At 39.3% G+C, this 23,878-nt stretch overlaps 1 protein-coding gene across 1 annotated transcript in view; it reads right to left on the bottom strand.

Annotated features, from left to right (window-relative positions):
- The window catches only part of CABCOCO1 (ciliary associated calcium binding coiled-coil 1), a 133,632-nt gene that overhangs the window by 80,550 nt on the left and 29,204 nt on the right, over positions 1-23,878 (bottom strand). The gene's annotated exons all lie outside the window — the stretch shown is intronic.

The raw sequence follows: 23,878 nt of genomic DNA, 5'->3' as shown, positions 1-23,878 counted from the left end.
AATGCACAAGACTCAAATGGCCCACAGATTCTGGAGGAAGCAGAGTCTGCTGCTTGTGCAATAAAAGCCTGCCAGAGAAATGGGCAGCTATCCTTACCCCTAGCTCTGATCCCTAATTCCTGCTTAAAAAAAAAAAAAAAAAAAGAAAAAAAAAGATGTAGGAGCAAGAAGAGGCTTTTGCTGGATCTTGAGATGAAATAGCAGGTCACAGATCTGAACCACAGCTGCTCTTATCTTCTATAATCATTCAGCTGCTTTGCACCCGCTCTGCCTCTGTAAAATCAAGCTATGTTAAGGAGTGCATTTGGCCCCACACTATCACTTTGTTTTAATTCCTTTCCCAAAGAAAATTTGCTCCAACAGTTTGATATGAATAATTTTTTAGAGACCAGATGATATTAGCTGCTTCCTGCAGATAAGACTTCTGACTTTTAAAGTTCTCTGTTTTCATTCCAATACTTTGATTAAAGGTTTAAAGAGATTCAATTCGGTCATTTAAGCTTCTTTTCTCTGGAAAGTAGTAAAGGCTAGGGTGAAAAAAAAAAAAAAGGCTGCAAAAAGAAATTCCTGAAACACGACTTCCATCCCACTTTTCTGTGTTATATATAGTAAAATTTCACTCTCTAGGAAAAAATGGGATGGTAGCATACTAGGTAACCCACATTCATCCTGTCTGAGTCTTGAGGAGCAGCCTGCACATGGGAAGATACAGGTCACAGTTCAGCTGAAATACTGGAATGGTACTGGCTCAAACCTGGAACAGCCAATAACTTAATATGGAAAATTCTGTCAGGCTTGAACTGTTGGTAGGACAACAGCAAAAGAAAACAAATCTCCAAAAAAAAAAGCCCTAAAAAAGCTATCACACTGTGTGGGGAAAAATTCAGCACCTTGTCAGGGGAGGGAGAGGAAATATCAGGTTAGTGGGTCAGGTGCTGGGATGTGCAAAGGCAGCTTAGTGTGTCCAGCCCAGCCCATGGGGGAACAAAGATATCACCAAGTGCACAAAAAAAATTGGTCATTCTTGCCATGAACCCACAGGGAATCCAACTGAGTGTTTCACATGTATATTACTATTTTGGGTCTCTTCACAGCCTTAAGGGTTGGGTGGCACCTCCCAGTTTCATTTTATACAGCTTCCCTGGTTTCTGGAGTATTAAACTTATCTCTGATAATAAGCAGTGTATGTGGAGTCCATGCATGAAAGCTTGTCCTTAGCAGTGCTGGATTTCGCAAAGCCTGCCTTCACACCCCAGCATAAAAACATCTTAGACAAACTTGTTATAGAGGATAAAGAAGCAGATAGGAATGAAATTATCTTTAAAAGCAACTATTGGAAATACTTTGCTTAAAGTAATGTAAATTGATCTATAAATGTTATTTCACAGCTTGCCAACAATAGCAGATATGTGCTCCCCTGTTGGAGTAAGACATAATAGCTGAAATATTTTTGTTTGTTTGGGTTGGATTTAAAGAGCCAATAACAGCAGCTACTACTTGTAATGCAGATGTCGTTTTCCTTTCCTTGATCACGTTTGTTCCTGCAATTAGAAACAGCTCATCACTTAGTTTCACGTCAAGTAAATATCTAAATAACCTCTGGCCGACAAATGAAAATTCACTGTGAAACTTAAAACAATTAATACATTTTTAACATTCCACACCAAAGGTTTTTTTGATCTGATATTTAAACAGACTGCTTTGTGAAAAATTCAAATACCAGTGCTATACAAAACAAAACCATCTTTTGAGAAGCCTATTGTATATAATTTGTTCTACAACTCCTATGAGTACTTTATTCTTTAAATTTTATTTACCTTGTGACATTTATGTAACAACTTTAAAGGGTTCAAAAGATGCTGTTTCCTTCCACAGCAAAAAATTTTGCTATCTAGTAGATGGCAAGATACCCTCTACAAATTCATATCTAACTTTGTCTACAGGAAACTGGATTTAACCTGAAAATCCTCTTTAATCACTTCCATTCAAACAGTACCTGAAAAGGTGTCCCTTCATTTGGGAAGCGGGAAACACATGTAATATTATGTTTTCTGGTCCAGCTGCTCTAATTCACTATTCCCACACACAACCACCTGTCAGACACTTCCCCTCTTTCTCCACCCCTGCCTACCTCCCTTTCAAGATGTTTTAATTTCGGGCCCTTTTGTTTATGCTTTATCTCATTTACACATTAAAACAAAACATTTCATTATATTCCAACTTTGCTACTGCCCCAGCAGCTACATCATTTACTGTTTGTTTCATCTGTGTAATCAACTATTTCACCTCTCTGCTTGCTTTTTTCTCTTCTAATTCACAAGAGGAGACATGAGATTTCTTAGGCCACCAGGGAAAGCAGAATCCACCAGAGCAAAAGGAAGAGGTTACAAGTATTAGGCAGAGCTGCCACCCTAACCTTGAAGAATTACCATTCTCCATTGGTGACACGGACAACTTCATTTTGTTAGTGTAGCAGTGTACTTAATGTTTACCTGAGTCTTTAATTTGGCTTAGCAATAAATATTCCTCATCTACATTTTAAGATGCAAAAGCTACATGATCATCAGAAAGTTTTGATTTTTATTCTGGTAACTTCATAATGGATTTTTACCCTCTTTAAATCCTCTTCACTAAATGCTCTTTTTGTTTCCTTTAAATTTTGTTCACTTTCACTTAACACTTTCATTGCTAAAAATTTCCTGGATATGTTGGTGTAAATAAGCATTTATATGTTAAGTCTTAAGAGTTACTTAGTTGAGAGTTTCTTCTTATGTTGAACACTGTTTCCCAACTATATTCGTATTTTCCAAGGTCTGCATATTTCATGGATTTTTTTTTTTTAGGAGAGTCCCTGCTGGTTTGACTCATAGAGCTCACACATATCTAACGTTGCAACTATGTTTTTCTGCAGTTCAAACTATTATTCCTAGTGAAGATGTCAAAATCTGCTATCACTGAAGACCTGACAAAACAGTTGCTTTGATCTGCACACAGATGCCCCTTCTGCACTGCTCTTTTTCACCAGTTCTCTGCCTGACCATGATTTTGCTCTTCACTCATGAAGAGAGCATAGTTTGTTTCTCAGATTGGAGTTTGGCTAAGAGTCTGCCAAAGGATATTCATCCACTCACGTTCTCTGAGAAAACTGCCAGTGATTTTATTCCCATCTGAACTGGTCACTTAGTTGATTATGCTGCATAATGAGTGACAGACCAAGCCACACATTATAAATTGCATTCCCTAGTGACTCAGCATCAAGTCTTTCAGTCTCTTTTCAAAGCTTATAGAAAAAACACCCCCAAAAGCTCCACTCCATCAAGGGTCCCTTTAGGCCAAGATGAAAGCAGATTCACATTTATCAATCCTTGAACAAGAAACTATCAATCACTGAAAATACTTAATGCAAACCAGTGAAGAATGTTTGCTGAAGGCAAACAGCACAGAGCTACTCAGGAATACAGGGTAAAGTCAAATATAGATTGTTTCTGCAGATATGCACAACCTATACATGACACAAAGACATGCTGCTCTTTGCCTATACAAATCAAGATCTATAAATCATGCTGGCACTCACCACAGTTTTCTTCTCTCATCTGAGAAATCACAGCATTCTTGCTGTTTATGACTGGGGATAAAGTTTGTCCTTGTGAATTTAACCATTTCCAGGGTATTTTCAGAGGTCTGACAATATCATTGAGCTGTAAGAAGTGATGATATATTGTTGCATGGTATGCACTGCAATCCTTACTGCTGCAACAGAGCACTTCCAATTTCTGCCTTGCCAGCCAGCAAAGGCAGATCTGAGACTTGCCTGTTTGCACACAGCAACAAATTTTTCTAAAAGAGTTGGCTGTATTGACTCTCACCAGCCAATTTTAATGAGACCAATTTGTACTGAAAAATGGATTAATGATGCAAAGCAATTACTTAGCATTTGCATTTGTGCAACTGAAACACCTTTTTCAAGAAGGGAATTGTCAGTCACCTCTAACAAGGCCTGTGCCCATAACCTAATTTCATTTGCTCTGTGAGGTTTCTAAGATGTCCATTATAGTGGATATTCAGTTTTGGGTTTCAGTTATTTCCTGCATTCAAAGAAACCAGACTTTTATTGACTAAACTCATCTCAGAGCAGCAAACTCAATGTATTACTAGAACAAAGGTCCCCAGACAATTAGCATGAGCCACATTTACTCAGTGAGTCACGTACTTCAGTCTCTGCAGTGTCACTGAGAGCTTTGAAATGTGCCCTGACTATAACAGCATTTCAAAGACCCCCTCAAATTCCCACAAATTTTGACAAAGTGAAACTGCACAACAGACAATCTCCAAGAGACCTTCTGTAAAAAACAACTTTTTGACAATTAAATTATCACAGGAAAAAGATCAGAAAGGGTAGTATTGTGAAACTAATTCATTCAGCCCCAATGAAAACTAGCAGGGTAGCAGATGAATTTCTTTAAGTTTTGGTGTGCTGCAATTGATTGGCTTCAGTATCTGGGAGGGTATGTGCAAACTTTGGTTGTAGATTCTCCTAATTTTCTATAACTTTCTGTAGTATCTATCAAGTGACATGACAGCTTTTCTCCTAGTTGGCAAAACACATAGAAACTTGATAATCTCCAACTTCTATGATGGCATTAAATTTAGGCAAAATGAGCTAACAGTTATTTGGTAGAGAACAATAAAAACCAGACAGACTTGCTTGTATAAATCTAAACCTGATCCAAATAGCCATACAATTTTTGAAAGAATTCCAAAGGTTAGATTTACAAAAAGTTAACATACATATGCATGCATATATATATATATATATACACACACATATATTAGGAACATTCTCCACTAATCAGTGAAGTACAATTTTTCCTTGATGCTGAGTAAGCAGAAGAGTTTGCTTGTGGTCCTTGCTGGTTTGGACCCATCCTCCTCAGCAGATTGGGTTGGAGCAGTCTAGCACACAGATGGGGCTGTTCTGACCTCTGCCAAGTGGCTCTGATCTCAACGCACAGCCAGCTAGCTAAGGAGCATAACTACCTCTGATTCCAGTTACATTCCTATCAGAGCTTGAAATGGAGGTGGTGCTGGTGTAACATCAGGAGAGGGGATCCCTTGGTCTGCTGGGGGAGCACAAGATCTCACTCACCTGCTTGCTGCAAGATTAGTGGAAATAGCACTGAACAAGAAAAGCATTGGCATATAAAGTTGTTTTTTGGGTATGTGCCCACCAATATTTATGTTGATTTTTACCCTAAATATGAATCACACACACTAACATACAAAGTAAATCACAGCTCACATTCGAGAACTGCATTTTGGGGACAGATCTCATCTGCAATTTTCCAAATGAGCTATGGGCATAATTCAAATGCAGCCACATGGCAGCACAGTTTAAAAAGAGAAGCCTATAGTAGTCAGAATGTGGGGAATTAGCATACTAAAGTGAGAGCAGCTGCATTCTTTGGTCTAAAAACTAATATAACTTGAACTTGTATTACAGATTGTTGGGGAAATATTTAAGATACTTGTTTGGTAAAGTGTTGGTAAGTTTGTTTGTTAAAGTGGCAGTATGACAAGAAAAGGATTTGTAGCAGAACTTTCAACCAAGACCAAATGGGGAAATGCTGAAACTCTTATGAGAGACATTTACTCTTGTGACACCTCCTGCCTTGTGTTTAAAAGAGAGAGGACTGAGCAGGCTAAAACTAAATATTTGATGATTTGTGTGAATATAGAGAAGCATAGAGAGAAAAGTGCTACAGAGTGGTCACTTGAGTCACTGTGTTCCTCATTATTTGCTCCCCAACTAGGCCAAGCAAAGTGCCAACGGGGATGCCTAGCAGGAGCGTTTGAAACGTCAGCTCCCTGGTGACCTATATATCCTTATGTGGTTACATACTCCACTTGTGTCAATCACTGCAGCTTCTTTAAAATCAGTGCTGCTATGCTCAGCACCTGTCCCAAGGATTTAGGATTTGTTTTCTTCTTTAAAGCAAAGCCAGTAGCACCCATTTCTTTTATTATAGTGTGGTAGCAGCTTCAGGTGAATAAGACTTATGGTGATAGTCACTCATCATGACCAAAGCTATTTCTTACTTGCACCATTGTAAAAATGTGAGTGGGATCCAAGGTATGTTGAAGGAAACAAGGGGATTGTTCTTAGGCTTCAGCACTGTATCATACATAACCAGCTTTATTTATTTGTGCAAGCTGTGCAAAGAATGAGCTCCATACAGGGAGAGGAAGGCAGAAAACAAAAGCCTGAGGCTACTGAAGACAGGCACACAACCACCTTATACAAATGGCTCATTTAAAAACAAAAATTCAGTTTGTCTTATGCTTGATAAGGTGTAGGATGAGAAAATTTTCATCCGTCAAAAGTACCTGACATTTAAGGTGAAAAGTAAGAAAGCAGCAGCAAGACAAACAGCAAAAATCTTTAGGATTTTGAGCATGGTCATAATTAGATGCTTTGTAATTTTCATTGCTGTTGGCTGAAACTATACTTTTGGCCCATTTATCAATTATAGAAGAAATTATCTAATGACTACTACATTTCCTGAGGGTGTTGCTGGTGACTCCCTCACTATGCTTCTGCCTTACATGTCCACCTCTGCTCTGATGATTGCCAGGCTGCCCCTGCAGGGCTCCACTTTGTGCCTCCATGGTTCACATGCCTCAAGTCTAAGCTCTCAGTAAAATACTTTAAATTAGAACAATTTCTATAACTGTATTATGGAATAACTGAAAATTGTGCAAATATATTACCAAAACATGCTAAGTGCCTCACGCAAGGATGTTATTTGCCTTCAAATAGTCACTTCATGAAATATAGGAATTAATCACAAAGGAGAGTTCACTTCAGCAGAGCTTGGAAGCCCAGTGCTCCAAATGAGGGGCACTTTGTGGAGAGGCAGTGAGCCTGGCTCACCAAGAGCTCCCAGGAGGAATTTCCACAGCACCGTGTCAAGTAGCTTGATTGCAACATTTAGAACAAAGGCTATTATTTTCTCATTTATTATGTGATTAAAGCTTGAGAATGTTTCAGGTGCTAGTTAAGTGACAGCTACATGTTTTCTGCTGCTCCTGTGTTGTCTCCATTTGGGTACTAAGTAATTGAAGCAATATTTACCTGCACTACCTGTTCAACAGCACTATAATGAAACCCATAGACTTAACTGACAGGTACATTTTAGGCTAGGAAGCTAAAGGGTTATTAGAAAGTGGTTCATCCTTACAGCTCAGGTGATCTGGGAATGAGAAAAGTCTTTCACCCATACCATCTCCCTTTATATCTCTGAAGCATGTCAAAAATATCTAGCTTTTGGATTTTTGCTTCCCCTGCTGGCTGATTTCCAACCTCATTTTTTTTCCCAGCTTTGTGAAATCTTAATTTTTGACAGTTTTCACAAGCTACACTTTAGAATTATTCCATCCATGTAGTGACTTCATCTCAGAACAACCGAGATAAACAATTCTATCTATTTTGATCTTTAACTCTTGATCAGTTCCAGATTTTTGTATATTTCTTATGAATCTGCTAACATAGTACCATGCATTTTGGCAACCTGCTGTTGTTTCACTTGACAGCGGTAATGCTGTGGTCTCTGGTTTAGATTTTTTCAATTCATGTTAAAGCTGCAATGCCTCTGATTACACAGGCCTCTTGAGCTGGCAAAATTTAACATTTACTCCAACCCCCAGCTAATATAAAGAAAAATGCTTCAAATAACATCATTTATTAAATCATTAATTAGTATTCTACTTCACTGACCTTCTCAGAATGCCTAAGACCCATGAAAACAGAGGCTTCTTGAAAACAAAATACTAAAACATCCCCTTTACTTACACTCCACTGTTGTAATACTCCCTCATATGTTAATTTATATATTGAAAAAGAAGCAGGACAATGCTCCACCACAAAGCTGGAACAAACAGGTAATTTCAGGCAATAATGATAATAACACTAAATATCTTTCCAGATGTCAAAGGTCAGTATCCTCAGGTGAGGGAATTACCCTATAGCCAGTACTCAAAAGAACTAATAGACTCATTGATTTAGCTGCTCAACATTAAGGAGTCTGAGTTTTTCCACTTTGAAAGAGAAAAGAAGAAAAAGAAATCCAAGGTAAAAACAATGTTCTGTTACAGAGTTCACACTCTAAAAGTCTCTGACTTATCTACATCTGAGAACAGATGCTACCAGCCAAGTAGGACAAAAAAAATCCAACTGATACCAAGTACATTAGTGTAATTTATGCATTCATAAAACTGATAGACACATTTCTGAAAGTCTTTAAAGTAGAAATAATAATGGAGCTAGTCAGCATTTTACAACTAGCAATTAATCATTCTTACAATATTCACAACATTCAGTTTTGTTCTTGTTATTTGAGGAAGTAATGATTAATTGATAAAAGTTTAGCAAGTGCACTAATAGCAGGTGCTCCTAATTGCAAACTCTCAGGGATAATTTGGTCTGAACTACTTTATGCTAATTTGTACAGCATTAGTCATAACAGTCTGTAATTTCACTTTTAGAACAACTTTTTCCTACAGTCACTATAATCTAATTAAGAATTTTATCTAGTTATTTGTATGAGGAGCACTGCTGAATTGTAAATGTGGGAGCCTTATTACCATAAAAGATTAAAGAAGAAGTCCTTAAAAATATGCCCCCACCATTTAAAAGCCCTTGCTAACTAGTTTCAGAGAAAACTGTTTTAAAGTACCTTTAATGACAACATTTACCCTAATCTCATGTAGATTGAAGCCCAATCCCAATATCTATAGCCCCCATTTTTCCTGAACTTTCCTTTTAGCAGCAAGTACTTCTCTTGGAGGCTGAAAATCAGTGGGAGATGCTGCATTCAGGTACCTGTTTTCCACTTCTGCAGTTGTTTTGCACACAGAAGGCTCACTCAGGTAAATGAGCTCAAGCTACTGGGTGAACAAGAGTTAGTAAACAACCAGACAAACAAGCACATTCTTACAACAGCCAAAGAACTGAACAAGGGAATTTCTTACCCAGCTGCTCTTTGGGAAAATCCACTATATCATCTCCTATTCTTCTAAAAACATCTCAGCTCCCCATTTATTCCACAAACCATTTAATACTGTGCTTTGCAAGCCAACTGTGGTATATGTGAGGATCCAGGAAACCCCTTCACCCCTTGCAGATGTGGTAACAAGGTAAAATCAAACCATATACTGCAACAAGTTCTTTTCTCCAATGCCATTTTACAGACATTACACTTCCTATAAAGAACAAATATAAATAGCAACAAATACTGTAATATTCTACGTGGAACATGTAGCTTTTTTGCAAGGAATTAAATAAGTACTTTGATGTTCCTAGACTACAGAAATACTCAGGGCTCTCCTATGATACTGGATGAGGTCTTATGTCCCCAAAACCCAAAAACAAGTGATCAGTTCAAACATGTTTGGAAACACTTCCTGCCTATATTCAATTTTCTTATAGAAATCCACATTGTGGATTATCCAACAGCTAAAAAGCCACACTTGGTGAGTGCTCTCTACCATTACTGGTTGCCCCACTGGTAAGCTGATCACACAACGCAACTGGAAGCAAGGCACAGCTAACTTCTCTCATCTGCAGCTTTTAGTAACTGGGGAGGTTTGACTTGAAACCAGAAGCAGCTGCCAAACAGATGTTCTTGCTGAGGCATGCAAAACTGTGTGCTGTATGTCTTCGACTAAAATGACAGTTGAAATCTGCTAGCTAGTAGTTAAGCCATCATCTTTTACAAGGCTTTGGGAAAGAGAGATGCAGTATGGACTTGGCTGTACACAAGAATTGCTGAACCTTGTGACTAGGAGGGAAAGTTCCCTTTGGGATGCTAAGGAACTTGCCTGTATTTGCAATAGTGTCCAATGACTGTAGGATCAGCTGAAAATACAGGCCCTGAGCTCCTCCCTAGCAAAGGTCATGCCATGTGTGCAATATCTAGAATTTAATATCTGAAACCAGTGTTCAGCTGGGAGCCCAGATCTGTCTTTTGTAGAACAACTCAAATATTCTCTTCTGCAGAAGCAGCACTTCAACGTAATGCTTTTTTCCCCCCTGCATTATGATTATCAAAATAGACGCATGCACAATAGAGGCCCATTAACATCTTTATCAACACTGCAAGTGGGCCAGGGAAGAGCATGAGAGACTCACATCAGTAGATCATTGAATTTGCTCTTTCCCCTTCACATGCACACACTTCTCATACCTCACCATTATGGACTAGATTTCAAGTTCCCTTGAACTTAAATTATTTATTACTAATGCACTGATATAGGGCAGAAAAATAACTCATTTTTCTCCCTGAGACCTGTCCTTCACATGGCTTGAAAATAATTGTCAACTTAGTGGCTAAAAACCTGAAAGCCAGTGATTAACTTTAAATACCAACATAAGCTCCAATTGCATTACTCTAAAACTTCTTATGCTATAAACATCGCCGTGGCACCCAAGTGCCTTCCAGTAGTGTACAAAGCGACCATGACTAACATCTGTCATGTGTCATTAGTACTCTTATCCCTCAAGGGGGAAAGCATTTGCAGTGAAGTGTTTTGTTTTGGTAGGAAATTAAAAGAAAAAAACTGCACACAGCTACATGTTTATCTTAGAGGAACCAAGACCAAGGAGATGTATTTTACACGTGGAACAGGGTAAGAATCTCTGAAGGTCCTTAGCTCTTGGGGTAATTTATAACATGCTCTTACAGCAGTGCCCCTTTTGGAAAGTCTACTTTCTGGCACTGATCTCTTGATCATAAGGATGCTCCATCAGGTCTGAAGAGAAAGATGTCAGACCCAGAGCTGTCAGTTGCCTTCTAGCAGGCCTGAGCCTAAGCCATGGGTCTCTGAATAGAAGGATTGAGGAGCTGAACTTGATTCAATGCCAAGTAATAAGTCAGCAGAGTGAGGATAGGCTTGATGTGCTCTGGGAACTCCTGGGGTGAGGCGACTCCTGTGCTCTTTGGAGTTTCCAAGACTCACTAAGCTTTATGGTGAGGTACTGCTGAGCTTATTACAAGGGCATTTATAAATTCCCCTGCTGGCTGACTGGAATCCCTGCCACCCAGCTATGGTTTACCTTCTCCCATCTATTGTCCAACACCACTAACTGTGCCAGGCTGCAGCGGCATGGCAGGGTAGTGGGACAGCATGTTTGGTCACATGGAGGAAGAGACAAGCAGTGTCCATCACCTTCACAGTTCTGCCCCATCCAGTCCTCTGCAGGCAGCAGCTGGCCAAGAACTGGAATGAAAAGAGTTTGCTCTAGTTTGAAGTACAGCCAGTACCAGTACACAGTATACCAGTGCCCACCAAGACCACCTCAGACCAGCTGAATTGGTTAAGCTTGGAGAGTGCTCCTCAAAGTCCAGGATTCTTATAGGACTGCAATATGAAGCTTCAATTACACTATCTAAAACTTGGCTAGGAGTATTTTTTTAAGGAAATGTCTGAAAACTGGTCTCTGGCTTAGCCATGCAGGCTCAGCCTATAATTTTGCAGTGGCTAATCACTTCATTACATGTAATGTTGGCCATCCTTGAAGACCTGGAGTGATACAGCATCATCCATGGCAAAGAGAAAAGCCACCCCAGATGTTTTTTTTTTCCTTTTGCTCCAGACACACACAGGGATTTCCTGGCTGACATCTCCTCAAGAGCCAGGGTTTTGATTAATCAACATATTTTTAGTTATAGTCTAACCTTTAGATTCCTTCTGCATTGGCTTCAGACAGGATCACAGCAATGCATCAAACCACTTTTAACCCAGTAGCCAGCATCAGAATACAGCAGTGGCTTATCTGCCCAAGCTTTAGCACACAGCTGACTTGCCTGTGGCTGGTAGCTTTGTTCACATAGACATCATGTCTAGAAGATGTTCCTGAGAACACCCAATGGTCAGCTCTGCCCACCCTGCTGCAAGGGCTCAAACCTGCTCATGTGCAAGTACAAAAGAGGTCAAAAGTCCATTAAAAGCTTGCTCTTGGAGGCTCAAGCAAGAAATGGACTGAGCCCATTCAAAATCCTAATTTAAGTCCCAGCAAGTTTGTCACAGACTATTTTAAAGCATGTTTTATACAATAAACACATTGCAAAAGAAAAATGCATACTTTTTTTGTGTGCTGTTATTTGATATTTCTTATTTAGCTATTTTATCACACATGAACATTTTACAGTTGCACCTGTGGATGATATATAGTTACTGTAGTGACAGAAGGACTAAAATACCTTTAAATGTCCGTGTCTCCTCCACGGAGGCATCTTTTTCCACCTCTTTGGTACAGCTGTATTTAAAACAATAGCAGTTGCCAGTTTTTCAAGGCTAGTTACTTTGACTTATGATATTTTCCATATTCCATGAAATGTACCTTATTTAATATGCTCTACTGTGACATTTTTCCTCTTCCAAATTTTATTGGTGTACAATATCTTGATAACAGTGCATAAATATCTGATTCTTAAAACAAAGAAAATTCCTATTCTTGGAATGCAATAATCCTACAAATTAAGAGCTAAAAGGCATCAATGGTAAGTGTGGACATAACCTCCTCCCCCTTCAAAAGTTATGGTAGTGACAGACTGAAGAAGCCAGGTGCACTAAGGAAAGTAACATTTCTTTTTAAAAAGCTGACACTAAAAAAGCTATTTTTTCTGAGAAAAAAGCTGGAAAAGGATGAGTTTGAGAGCCTTCACAAACCTGCAGCACAGCTGCTAACAACCAACAAAACATTAAAACACCACCAAATACCAATCCTGCCACCCCAGCTGAGTTTGTAAAACATCTCTGCTACCACTGAATCAGTAATCCCATGATTTCTTTAGTTAGTTTGGGTAACTTCCTCCAAATACAAATGGAAGAGCCAGTGACTTCAGATTATAAGAAACAAATTCTTTCTACTCTATTTTACTCAACTCTAATTGTAATCATACTCATGTACAGCATAATGCAGCTCTGGTTTCAGTTCCCAAATGCCTCATTTTTTAAATGTTCAGTTTTGTAACCTTGGTGTGTAGGACTTCAAAACTGAGGAGCTTGCCAAGAATGGGTGGACAGTTAATCCACATCCTCCAGAGTATGCACTATGTCCCTTTAGGACACTGCACAATGTGCTACATTTATTACTAGCTATATTAACTCATGCTTCACTCCTGACATCATACCATACAATGCTGCCCTCTCTCAGTCCCTGCTGAGTTTGTAAATCTGCCCTTCAACATCTCCAACACAGCTTCAACTCTGCCTTATCTGAAATCTCAGTTGCATCTTGCCTTTCTGGTTGCTCATCAGGCTCAGGAACTGTTATTACAAGTTCAAGAATGCATGTCCAGTCAGCACACTGGAAGATTCTTGAACTTGGAACACCAGCAGATGAGTCATTTTATGAGGAAGTCTGGGGAGGGACTTTTAACAAGAGCATGCTGTAATAGGACAAGAGGGAACGGCTTGAAACTGAAGCAAGGTAGAGTTAGACATCAAGAAGAAATCCTTCCCTGAGAGAGTGGTGAGGCACTGGCACAGGTTCCTCTGAGAAGTGACAGATGCCCATCCCTGGCAGTGCTCAAGGCCAGACTGGACAGGGCACTGAGCAGTCTAGTGGAAGGTGTCCTGCCTATCTGTGGTGGTGACCTGGTGAGATGATTTTTAAGGTCCCTTCCAACTCAAATAATTCTATGATTTCAAAGTCTAGCTCTCACTGTCCAGGCTCACTTCTTCCTTTACAGATGCCTGTTTCAACTTGTGCCTATTTTGATTATCCTAATTTACCTATAGGTGACCTCTCATGACACACTAACACCCCCTAACTTCTGCATTTGGTACACCAACTTTCTCCCTGGCTTCTTGGAGTCCCATAGCAACACACAAAAGGTTTACTAAAGTTTGCATCTTCTTTTCCAGTCAAATCCCAGTCCCACTACCTTTCAATCCTTTGAATAGACAATCAGTTTGGATTAAGTTTTATTAAACATACTGTGCAGAAATAAATGGTGCCACAGGAAAGCTCTTAACAAACAATGACAAAAAAGAGAATCATAAATGCGTATACCTGGATACTCCTCATAATACCATCCTATCCGTGTAATAAACATGCTCATAAATAATTACAACAAGAAATAAAAAAAACCCTCTCTCTTTCTGGTAGAACTTTTCCTGTTTCAGAAATGCATATTTGGAAAGAATCCGTTTCCTTTGTGTATGACAGCTCACAGACTTGCAGCTCATTGTTGCCATCAAACACGTATAAAACAGTTAAGAGAAAAAAAAAATCCTGTCAAGGCAAAGATTAGTTAATGAGATAAATATATTTATAAAGATTATGCAGAAACTGGGCCCAATCCAGAACTACTATATTGCAACATCAGTATCTTAATCTCAGTATCACAATATGGATAGGATTCACATGTATTACATTTCCTCAAAGTATGATTTAAAATTTATGATTTTTATGCTCATGTGCCATTCTGTCACACTGGTGCTTCAGGTTTAGCACACTGAGGGCAGTTTTCAGTTCTGGAGCACCACTGGGTCACTTTGGTCAGTACTCCACTGCTAAGTGTTATCTGACTCCTCCAACAGTCATGGTAATCCAGAGTCACACAAGGCAACATTCCTTGATGCAATAATTGGGAGCCACATGTTCTGTGAATTCAAAGAATAAAGATTTCTGAATATCTGATTTGCAAAGGCCTCTCCTGCCAGTATCAGACAAACTTTTAGAAAAGCCCAGGATTTCAAAATATGCTCAAGAAAAGTACTAAATATTTCCTGACTCACCATGGAAATGAAAGAATTGGCAAAACGTCTTTAGCTTAGAGTGCTGTAAATTAGGATCCTGAGCTTCTGGGCATTTTGGGCTGCAGTTCACACTAATGTACCTTATTATGATTTATACTACCTCTGTGCAATAAAAGTGCTTGGGACCACTTCATCAGGCCCCCACCATCCTTGCTCACCTCTCTTTCCCTGGTTCCTACTTTCACCAAATAAACCCACACCCAAAAACCCCTCTCATACACTTAAACCGAACTCAAACCACTCAGACTAGCTGAAATTAACACAAGGTTTTTTTAATGTAACTCTAATTGTGGTGCATTTTTGTAGCACTTGTGAATGTAGCAGCTCTGTCTTTGGGCTGACACACTGAGATTTACAATGTAATGGGCTTATTCTAAAAGATTTTGGTTTTACTTGATGCAGTCAAAAATAATAAAAAAGTTCCTTCTATGAAGAAAATACCTTCCTCAATTCTTCCAAAAGCACATTAAAAACCATGTTGTCTGTCCTTGAGACCCTGAAAAGGACTTTCAAGAAGAAGACTGAAAGGACCTTATGAATCCTGTTTTAGAAGAGCCTCTATTTTCCCATTCAGTTGCTGACAAAAAGAATCCATTAGTAGGATTTCTAAAAATTAATTGCATTTGGATAAACTTTGATTCCTACCAAGTTAAAGTAAGAACACTAGATGAGTAGATCCCAATCACACCCCCAGAACACAGAGCTACTGGAGGATATTAAACAGCCAAGGTTTTTCAAAGAGCAACAGGACTGTCTTGCCCCAGTGAGAAACTTCACAGAACATGGCATAACTGAAATACTCTGGTGAGATAAAAATAGTTAATTTTTGCCCTTGAAAAAAACCAACTCAAAACTGAACCACCACCATTACCATAAAAAAAACTCCAAAAAATTGAGCTTGATGCCCCATGACTGTTATTTAGCAGGGTAAATACTTGGATATAGCGTTACAATTTCTCTGAAGGAGTCTGAGGCTAAAGCTGCCATAAACACATGCTGGACCTATCATTACAGACCCTTTCTTCTGCCAACCCTGTAATGTTGGTACTACTATATAGTAAACAGGAAAAAGTCAGCAACTAGTTACAAAACTCAGTCTAAAACCTCTCATTATTTCTTGCCAGATGCTGAAGATTCTCCTGTCAAGTAAAATTTTGCTATTTCAAACATTGTTTTATCAGACTTAGCAAATCCATTAAAATTAGTAGCCCTTCGCTGGGATCATTAGTTGGTTTTTTTTTGGATCATTAGTAGGTTTTTGGATTTTCTTAAGTGGCTTTTCCCATCAGCAGTACTAAGAATTGACATCTGACTTCAAAGCAGTTTAAAGACTATTAGGACCACACTGTGACATTGCTGAGTCTAAATTCCAGAAGATATTTGGATGTGTCTATTACACCATATAAGCTCTCTTTATTCACGTCTCTCAAGTCATTATGCATACTAGGACCAGCATAGACAGATGTCTCAAATAAAGGATGAGGGAAGTATAGTCAGTGGGATAAAACACTCAAGAGATGACAACAGATGACATTATTTATAAACAAGCTGGCATTATGAGCTGTACAGTGGGGGTGATCAGAAACAATGCTCACTCATTTTTGGATATTGTCAGACAAGTCAGCAATATTGTTTTACCCAACAAAAAAGTTTGAAGATCTCTGTGGGTGTCAGATAGGTATTAATAACTTATGGGTAAACATCACAGAAAAAAAAAATTCTGGCACTCAGCCTCTCTTTTTGCTAGGATAGAAAATGATTGAGCAGATGGTTTGCAGCCTTTAGGAAGATGCTTGTTTGTAAAACTGAATATATTTTGCAACCAACAAAGATGTGGAAATTTTTGTCCTTAGGAAGCTTTCACTGATAACAAGAGGACGGGAAAGTCAGTACACTATTCCAGTTCAAAGGGAGTATCTACTCTAACTACTTTTTTTTTTTTTTCTCTTAGCAGGTTATGGCAGTCCAGTGCAACAGACCATAATTAAGCATCTTGACAGGTTTATGGAAGCCTTGCTCTCAGACAAAAACCCATGTCATTATATTCCTACTGCAATGAAGATGAATATGATTAGCAGGGTTTTTTTGTGGATGGGAGAGTTGTTTTCTTTACATGCTCCCCCTACCCTTGGCTGCATTTGTGAAGTAATTTCCCAGTCTGGCAACCTGTATTTTGCAGTACAGTCCTGTCTTTCAGCCCCTTCCAGCACAGAGATTAAAAAGTCAGCTTAACTAATTAGCTTGTAAAAATATTATGGAGTTTTGCACACAGCTTCATGACTATTTTCTTCATTAAATTCTGAACATGTGTTAGGGGACTGACAAAATCAATATAGGTATATAAAAATATACATAAAAAATACATGCAGATGATCATCACTGGATCCCAATATCACCAGGGAAAAAAGTGGCTTGCTAGGACCATAGCCAAGTACCATTGTTTAACTATTCTGAGCAAACATAGCAAAGGCCTACACACAACCTGTACATCATTGAAAATAAAAAAAAAAAAAATTAAAAATTAGACATTTTAACAGGCACAGGTAAGAGGAGAAGCCAGTGTCCTTTCATGAGTCTCCTGATGAGATATAGCCTGGCTTTGTGAGAGCTGACTCAATACATGTATTCAGGTAATCAGCTCAAACATTACAGGTTTGGGGATTTTCTTTTTATATAGATTTTTACATCCCTCTTATGATTTGAGTTTAACAGAGGCATATGATTGTAATTAGCAAGACACCACACCCAAGAAATCAAGTTGCAGTGAGACACAGGTTGTATTGGCTTGACTTCAGACTCATTAGCTTAGGCTGGGTGCCATAATAAACACTTTTATAGGAATTCCAGTAAATTCAGACCATGGAGGAAAAACTTAATTGTTAAGACTATGCAGAGGGTAAACAAAAACAGTGCCACCAGTTTTTAGCTTACAGCTTACCTTGACAACCATTGTCTAAAGCCTGAGATATTTTGCCTCTGTTCCACCTGTGAGAGGAGCTTGGCCTTTTCACTGGCAATAGCTGTAACCCAGCTTCCATTTATTCATGCCCCAAACATGAACAGTGTTAGTCCAGTCAGCTCATCACATTATCCTTACACTGGAAAACAGGAGAGAGACAATGACTAGGAAGACATTTCAAGGTTTCCTAGCCAAAAATGGAAAGTTTTTCTCTTTGGTGAGGACAAATGCTACAGTTTTTCACTGTTTGTAACTTTAGGTCTTCCACTTCAGTCACGGTTGAAACAGTGTCTGCAGAACAAGGTTGCTTCTATTCTTCTTTAAAATATATAGTGCTGCAGAACTACTGTGTGTTCCCAGAAATAGAGCCCAGGCTGAAGGAGGAATTACAAATCCTAATAAAATACCTGAAATCTTTTATTTATTTCTATTCTTCAAGGAAAAAATGGTCCTTCCAGAGGGCTTTTTTTTTCTGAACTATAAAACCAACAAAAAAGATGTATAACTGTAGGGAGCTATAAGCTGCTCATATGCTTTCCCCTAGTTTTAATCAGAGAGGAAAACACACCCCTCTTTGCCATATTTCGGGGCTGCAGAAGCTTTGATGTCAGTGGAGCTCTGCCAGCTCACAGCACCTCACGCTCCAGCCAGGGCCTGGGTGTTTCTGGCAGACCCATGGCCACTCATAACTATCCTGCCAGGCTGCCAGTGCTTTCCTTCCTTTCTGAAAGCCTGGACTCACAATGCACTACAAATGAGCTGAAGTTTTTGCTAAGCTCACCCTCCTTTATCAGATCTGAGTCTTGGAAGGCAGTGACCCACAACAGGTGGCAGCTACCCAAAAGGGCCAACCATTTGATGGGTCCTCTCTTCCTAGGAAAGGGTCTAGAGAAGGAAAGAAATGGCTACAAACACAAGAAGGGAAGCATGGAGAGATGCAAGAGAGCAGGCTGGCCATTGGAAGCCTTTTGCTTTCTTGCTTCATAGGTACATGCTTGCACTTTGGATTATAAGCTCACACAAGAATATTTTGAGACTGGATTCTGCAGTTGGTGGCCTCAGTATGGAGGGGACTTGGACCATGTCTTGTGGCTCTTATAAACTTAGTGTCTAGAAAATAAATAGAAAGGTGCCTGAAAATACTGGGGGTTTGATTTTCAGATGAGGGTGTTTTTACATGCCTCCTTTTCTCTCAACAGAAACAGGGTATGCTGCTAAATTGGAGACTGAGCATTTTACTACTTTTAAATGAAAAGAGGGAGCATCAGAAGCATGCTTATAAGAAAGAACAGACAGGATTTGTAATGTTCATAAAGCAAAAAAGCTAGGAAATTAGATAAAAGAAAACTGTCAGGGTAATATTCTTATGAAGGCTGAAACTGAGATTGAGAAGTTCTCCAAGTGAATTATGATTTACTGGATAACATACAGAAAAATTTCACTACCACTACCTATAAAACTGCATTGGTTTTTTATCAAGTAGCTCCATTTTAGCCCATCTAGGTGATGAACATTCTTCTCAACTAGCAAATATAAATGACTTATGGGGATAATATTTCAATATACGATGACATTGCTATACCTCGGATTCTTTTAAGATCTGGGTTATTAAATATTAAATATCAAAGCTGTAAATTATTGTAGCAGCTTTATACAACTAAATTAAATTCAAACAAAACCTAATTTCCTTAATCATTGACTGTAATCCTCCAGGAACATATGCTATTAACTCAGCTACAAATGGCACAGAAATTGTATGACTTCAGTTAAATTATTTTATATCAAATTCTAATCCAGGGCAGAGTCTTCAGTAAATCTCCTGCAGGGATTTTAATGCTTCTGCAATCATATTGGCTCTTTACTAGAGAGCTAATCTTTTTATACTCTATTTTTTTCACTCCTTTATCCATTTCCTTCACACCCTCACTGCGCTATAGCTAGTACCTTCTATCACATATCATATTTTGAAAGATTTGGCTTTTCCCTCTTGAATTTGATCAGCAATAGTTAGGCTTTCACTTAAGACAGAATTGGATAGGTTTTTTTGTTTCACATGCACAACTAAATCATTCCCATTTGTTTCAACATGTATGTTAATTGCCACTTGTGGTGATCTCTTTAGAAGGCTGTCATAATTATTCACAGTTTGCAGTCAAGCATTGAGAAAGCAGAACAATTTCCTCTTCTTTAAGAACCCTATGCAAGTAAAACTAAACAGATTTAATTTAAGCAAGAAACTTCCTTAGAGACTCAAGATAAAGACTGGATAATAAAGAAAGAAACCTTAGAGCCCTAGGAGGTAAAAGACTTGAAGAAACCTCCAGAGATCATCTAGTCAGCCCTCTACCCCCAAGTGATAACTAAACTGCTGTCATCCCTGACAGATGTTTCCCTAATCTGCGCTTAAAAGCCTGAGACATGGACATCTCTCTACACAATCTATTTCAGTGCTTCACTGCCCTTCCTAGCAAGATATGTCTCCAGACATCTAATTGCATTTTTTCCCTTTTTTTTTTTTTCCTCTTTAGGCCTTTTACTTCCTTCCCTCTGCTTTGGGACTGGTGAACAGGTTATTCCTGAAAGCATGGCCACTTCCATCTCAGTTTTCTTTTCTCTACACTGAATGATGGTGTCTTATTCTTTCCTCAGCAGTCTTGTCCATCTCTGGACATTCTATCCTGTCAGCTCTCCCTTGGAAAAGCATCACTAGAATTAGGGTAGTTTAGTTGAGGTTTTTTCCAGCACCAAGGAAGGCAAAGAAATAACTGAAATTTGGCACATTACAGGTCTGTTTATACATCCCAGTGTGCCTCCTTCACAGCAGAACACACTGCTGACTCACACTGAATTTATGACCCCTTCTCATCCCTGGTCTCTTCCAGCTTAATACCCTATAATTATTTCTTTATGAATATTGTAAATCAAAACTTCAAAGTCTCTTGAACTGAAGGCAATTAGCCATTACCCCCAAATTTCACTGCCTAAAACATCCCATTTTGTAAGCAAGAGAAGTAAATTCTGAGAATCTTTGTTCAGAGCTCCCACAAAGAGTAAAAAACCACTGCATACTATCACAAAATCTCACAGAACTTTTGTTCTGGAATTCCTCTTCACAAGGATTTCCTGAGCCCTGCACTCCAGTTCGAACTGGAGTCCCTCCAGGTAGTTGAACAGGGGACTTGTGATTCTATAAGCACTGCAACCTGACAAGGATGTCACTTTAGCCACCTGAAACTGAACCATTTGTTTAAGTAATTTCCTACTGTAAAAACACTCCTGCCCTTCTCCACTTGTTCCTCCCTCATTGAGCCAAGGTAGGGCAGCACTTCAGCTAAGGCCCTCCTAAGTGCAAGATGGACATTGGCAGGTTTCAGCTCTGTATCTACTTGCCAATGTGACCCACCATCACTGCTGATTCATGTTCAGCTAGTGAACCACCTCCAACCCTAGTTTGTTTTTGGGAACTGGTGCAATTTCACATTTCTGACAGTTATGGAGTCTGCTTAATGCAATCATCATAGTGACTCAACCTAAAGGCACGAATTATTCAACACAAGCACAGAGATCCTGTGGCACAGTTTTTAAAGTGCCAGATTCCCTATTCCTGCAAAAAGGCCATTGGTGCTAGGGGAACAGTAAGGTTTAATATCTCCCAAATGCATCAAACATGCTGCAGTTGGCTGTTATGTGGCAGAGCTGTGCAGTAGATCTTACCAAGGTGTCTTGGATGAAAATCCCACACAGTGTGATGCATGTTCACACCACTGTGTCAAGGCTTTGTCAGAGTACAGCAGCCCCTGCAAATATTAACTCTCAAGGGTTCCCAGACACAGACCAGAGTTTTGAGAGAGAAAGAGAGAGAGAGAGAAAGAAAAAAATTTGTAGGGAAGAGGATATATCATTAGTAGAGCACTCTATACAAACAGACACGAGTCTTGCTTTCGGCTTGGATCCAACCAACACTACAACCCACTCCAGATCAATTTCTTCAGACATCAGAAAGTCTCTACTAATGCAGTCATTTCAGGTCGGGGCAAAGGCCCATCTAATTCCACTGTCTGCATCCAGCATTAGACCTAACTCCATCCTCAGGGAAAGAGTACAAAAACAAGCTAAACAAAGTTTTTCCCTAGACAAATCTCTAATCCATTATTAACTAGCCTGACAAGTCTAAGATGCAGATCAGTAGAAACTATGAAAGAATTTAATTGATGGAACACTAGCACATACAGAGTCATACAGAAAAAAAAACCTAAAGAAACTCCTTCTATAAGGTTCTGTGCAGGAGTCAGTGCTTTCCCATACTACAGTGTACATCTGTACTCATGCTGGGACTCCACTCCCCCCAGCAATACCACACCTGAGGGCTTCTGTACCACCTGGCTGTCCACTGACCAAACAATTCCCTGGCAGACTTCCTAGTCACAACACATTTGAACAGATAGCAGACATTTTAGTTACTGTGTTTTATTGCTAATTGTCCCTCACACTCCTTCAGCCAGTCTTATCATGTTTGTCCATGCTAGAGTTCATAATTTTTTCAGTTTTCTTCAGCTGGACAGCATTTCAGCTTTTTGAAGAATGCCTTCTTGCTCCTGCAGTCTCACTTACCCTGCAAATGCTGGCTTCTTCTCACTCTTTCTCAAGTTTCCCTTGATGCGCAGTTATCTCTGCACTTCCCATGTGATTTACAGACGCAATATCCACACTCCCTGCAAAGAGTTAGGTGTTCCATCTGTCTTATTTTCAACATGCCTGCTGATCTGTGTCTAGTTTTCCTTTTTGAAGCTGAGCAGAGCAATGGTAAAGAACTCTGGCTTGTCTTACTCCTGCAAGGATGCCAAATCTAAGCACATTAAGATCCCCCTTTCAGGGGACCTCTTCAGCTGTTACTCCCTACATCATATCCCATAAACCACTCGGGATTCAAGTCAAGCACTGCCTTCATGGGTTCCTGAATCAGCTGCTCCACAAAACAGCCACTGAAACATCTAAAAATGCACTCTGTCAAATGCACTCTGGATGCAATATTTGCCTCTTCTAGGCCAAAGAAATTAAGCTGTCCACGAGTACTTCCCCCTCTACTCAGGCTGTTGTGCTGCCATCATAGTCCACCACTGAGTAAGCAGAGTCAATATTGTATCTTCTTCCTACTTAAGTGTGGGACTTTCACTGATGTGAAGTTTGGATTGTTCATTGATGAAACTACCTTGTTAAGCAGTTCAGCTCCCACATGTCTTGATTATGTAGAATTACTTAGCTCTCAGCAAAGCTCTCTGCATCCTTCCTGAGCATGGTATCATAAGAATGTTGCACTGATTATCCTTCCAAGTTCTGTGACACCTATCTGCCCTGTAAGGATCACCATGAACAATAGGACATACCAGTTCCCCAAGTAATTTCTTTGACATTAAGCACTCCCACAGAGGAATATCTTGTTTAAACAATCTCTTCAATCTGTCTGTTCCCAGTTTCCTCTTCAACTACATTTGACCTTAACGCCAGCGGAAGGGCTGTGAACCAGCAGCACCCAAGCACGATATGGCAGGGTGGCTATTGGCAGGGATTATCTATAGTAGGTCCTTGCCTTGAATTCATTTTCCTCTGAGCGTGAGGAGCTTGATTTTGTTCCTTCAAAAAGGCATCCTATACAGTCCATTTATTTACTCAGGCATTTCCCAAGTGAGTCATCTCTACTGTGGAATGGACTTTTGTTTTCCTTTTTTTTCTGGGCAGGGTTAAAGTAAAGTAGTCTTCCCTATCCACCACCCCCAAGGATATCAACTGGCCAGCACCGGCACTTCATAAAGGAAGAGGCTTGGCTTTGCAGTAAGGAAAATTTGGATCTTAGCAATTGAGGAAAAATACCTTATTAGAAAGGTCACAGTTCTCAGAAGAATATAATCTTGTGTTTAAGTAGAACAGGATTGTTTAAAATTAAATCCAGGAAGTCAGGACCTCTGAAACCCACAGTACTTTACATGGACTTGATTCTCCACTTGCATTTTACAGTTGGCTATCTTAATTTAAATGCTTTGGCAGTAAATTAACACAAAACTGGAACAGCATAGTGCCAATTTTGATCAAGAAGAAATT

Source organism: Vidua macroura, chromosome 8 (assembly GCF_024509145.1).
Source record: "Vidua macroura isolate BioBank_ID:100142 chromosome 8, ASM2450914v1, whole genome shotgun sequence".
NCBI lineage: Eukaryota > Metazoa > Chordata > Aves > Passeriformes > Viduidae > Vidua > Vidua macroura.
This window is presented reverse-complemented; position numbering and strand designations above follow the sequence as displayed.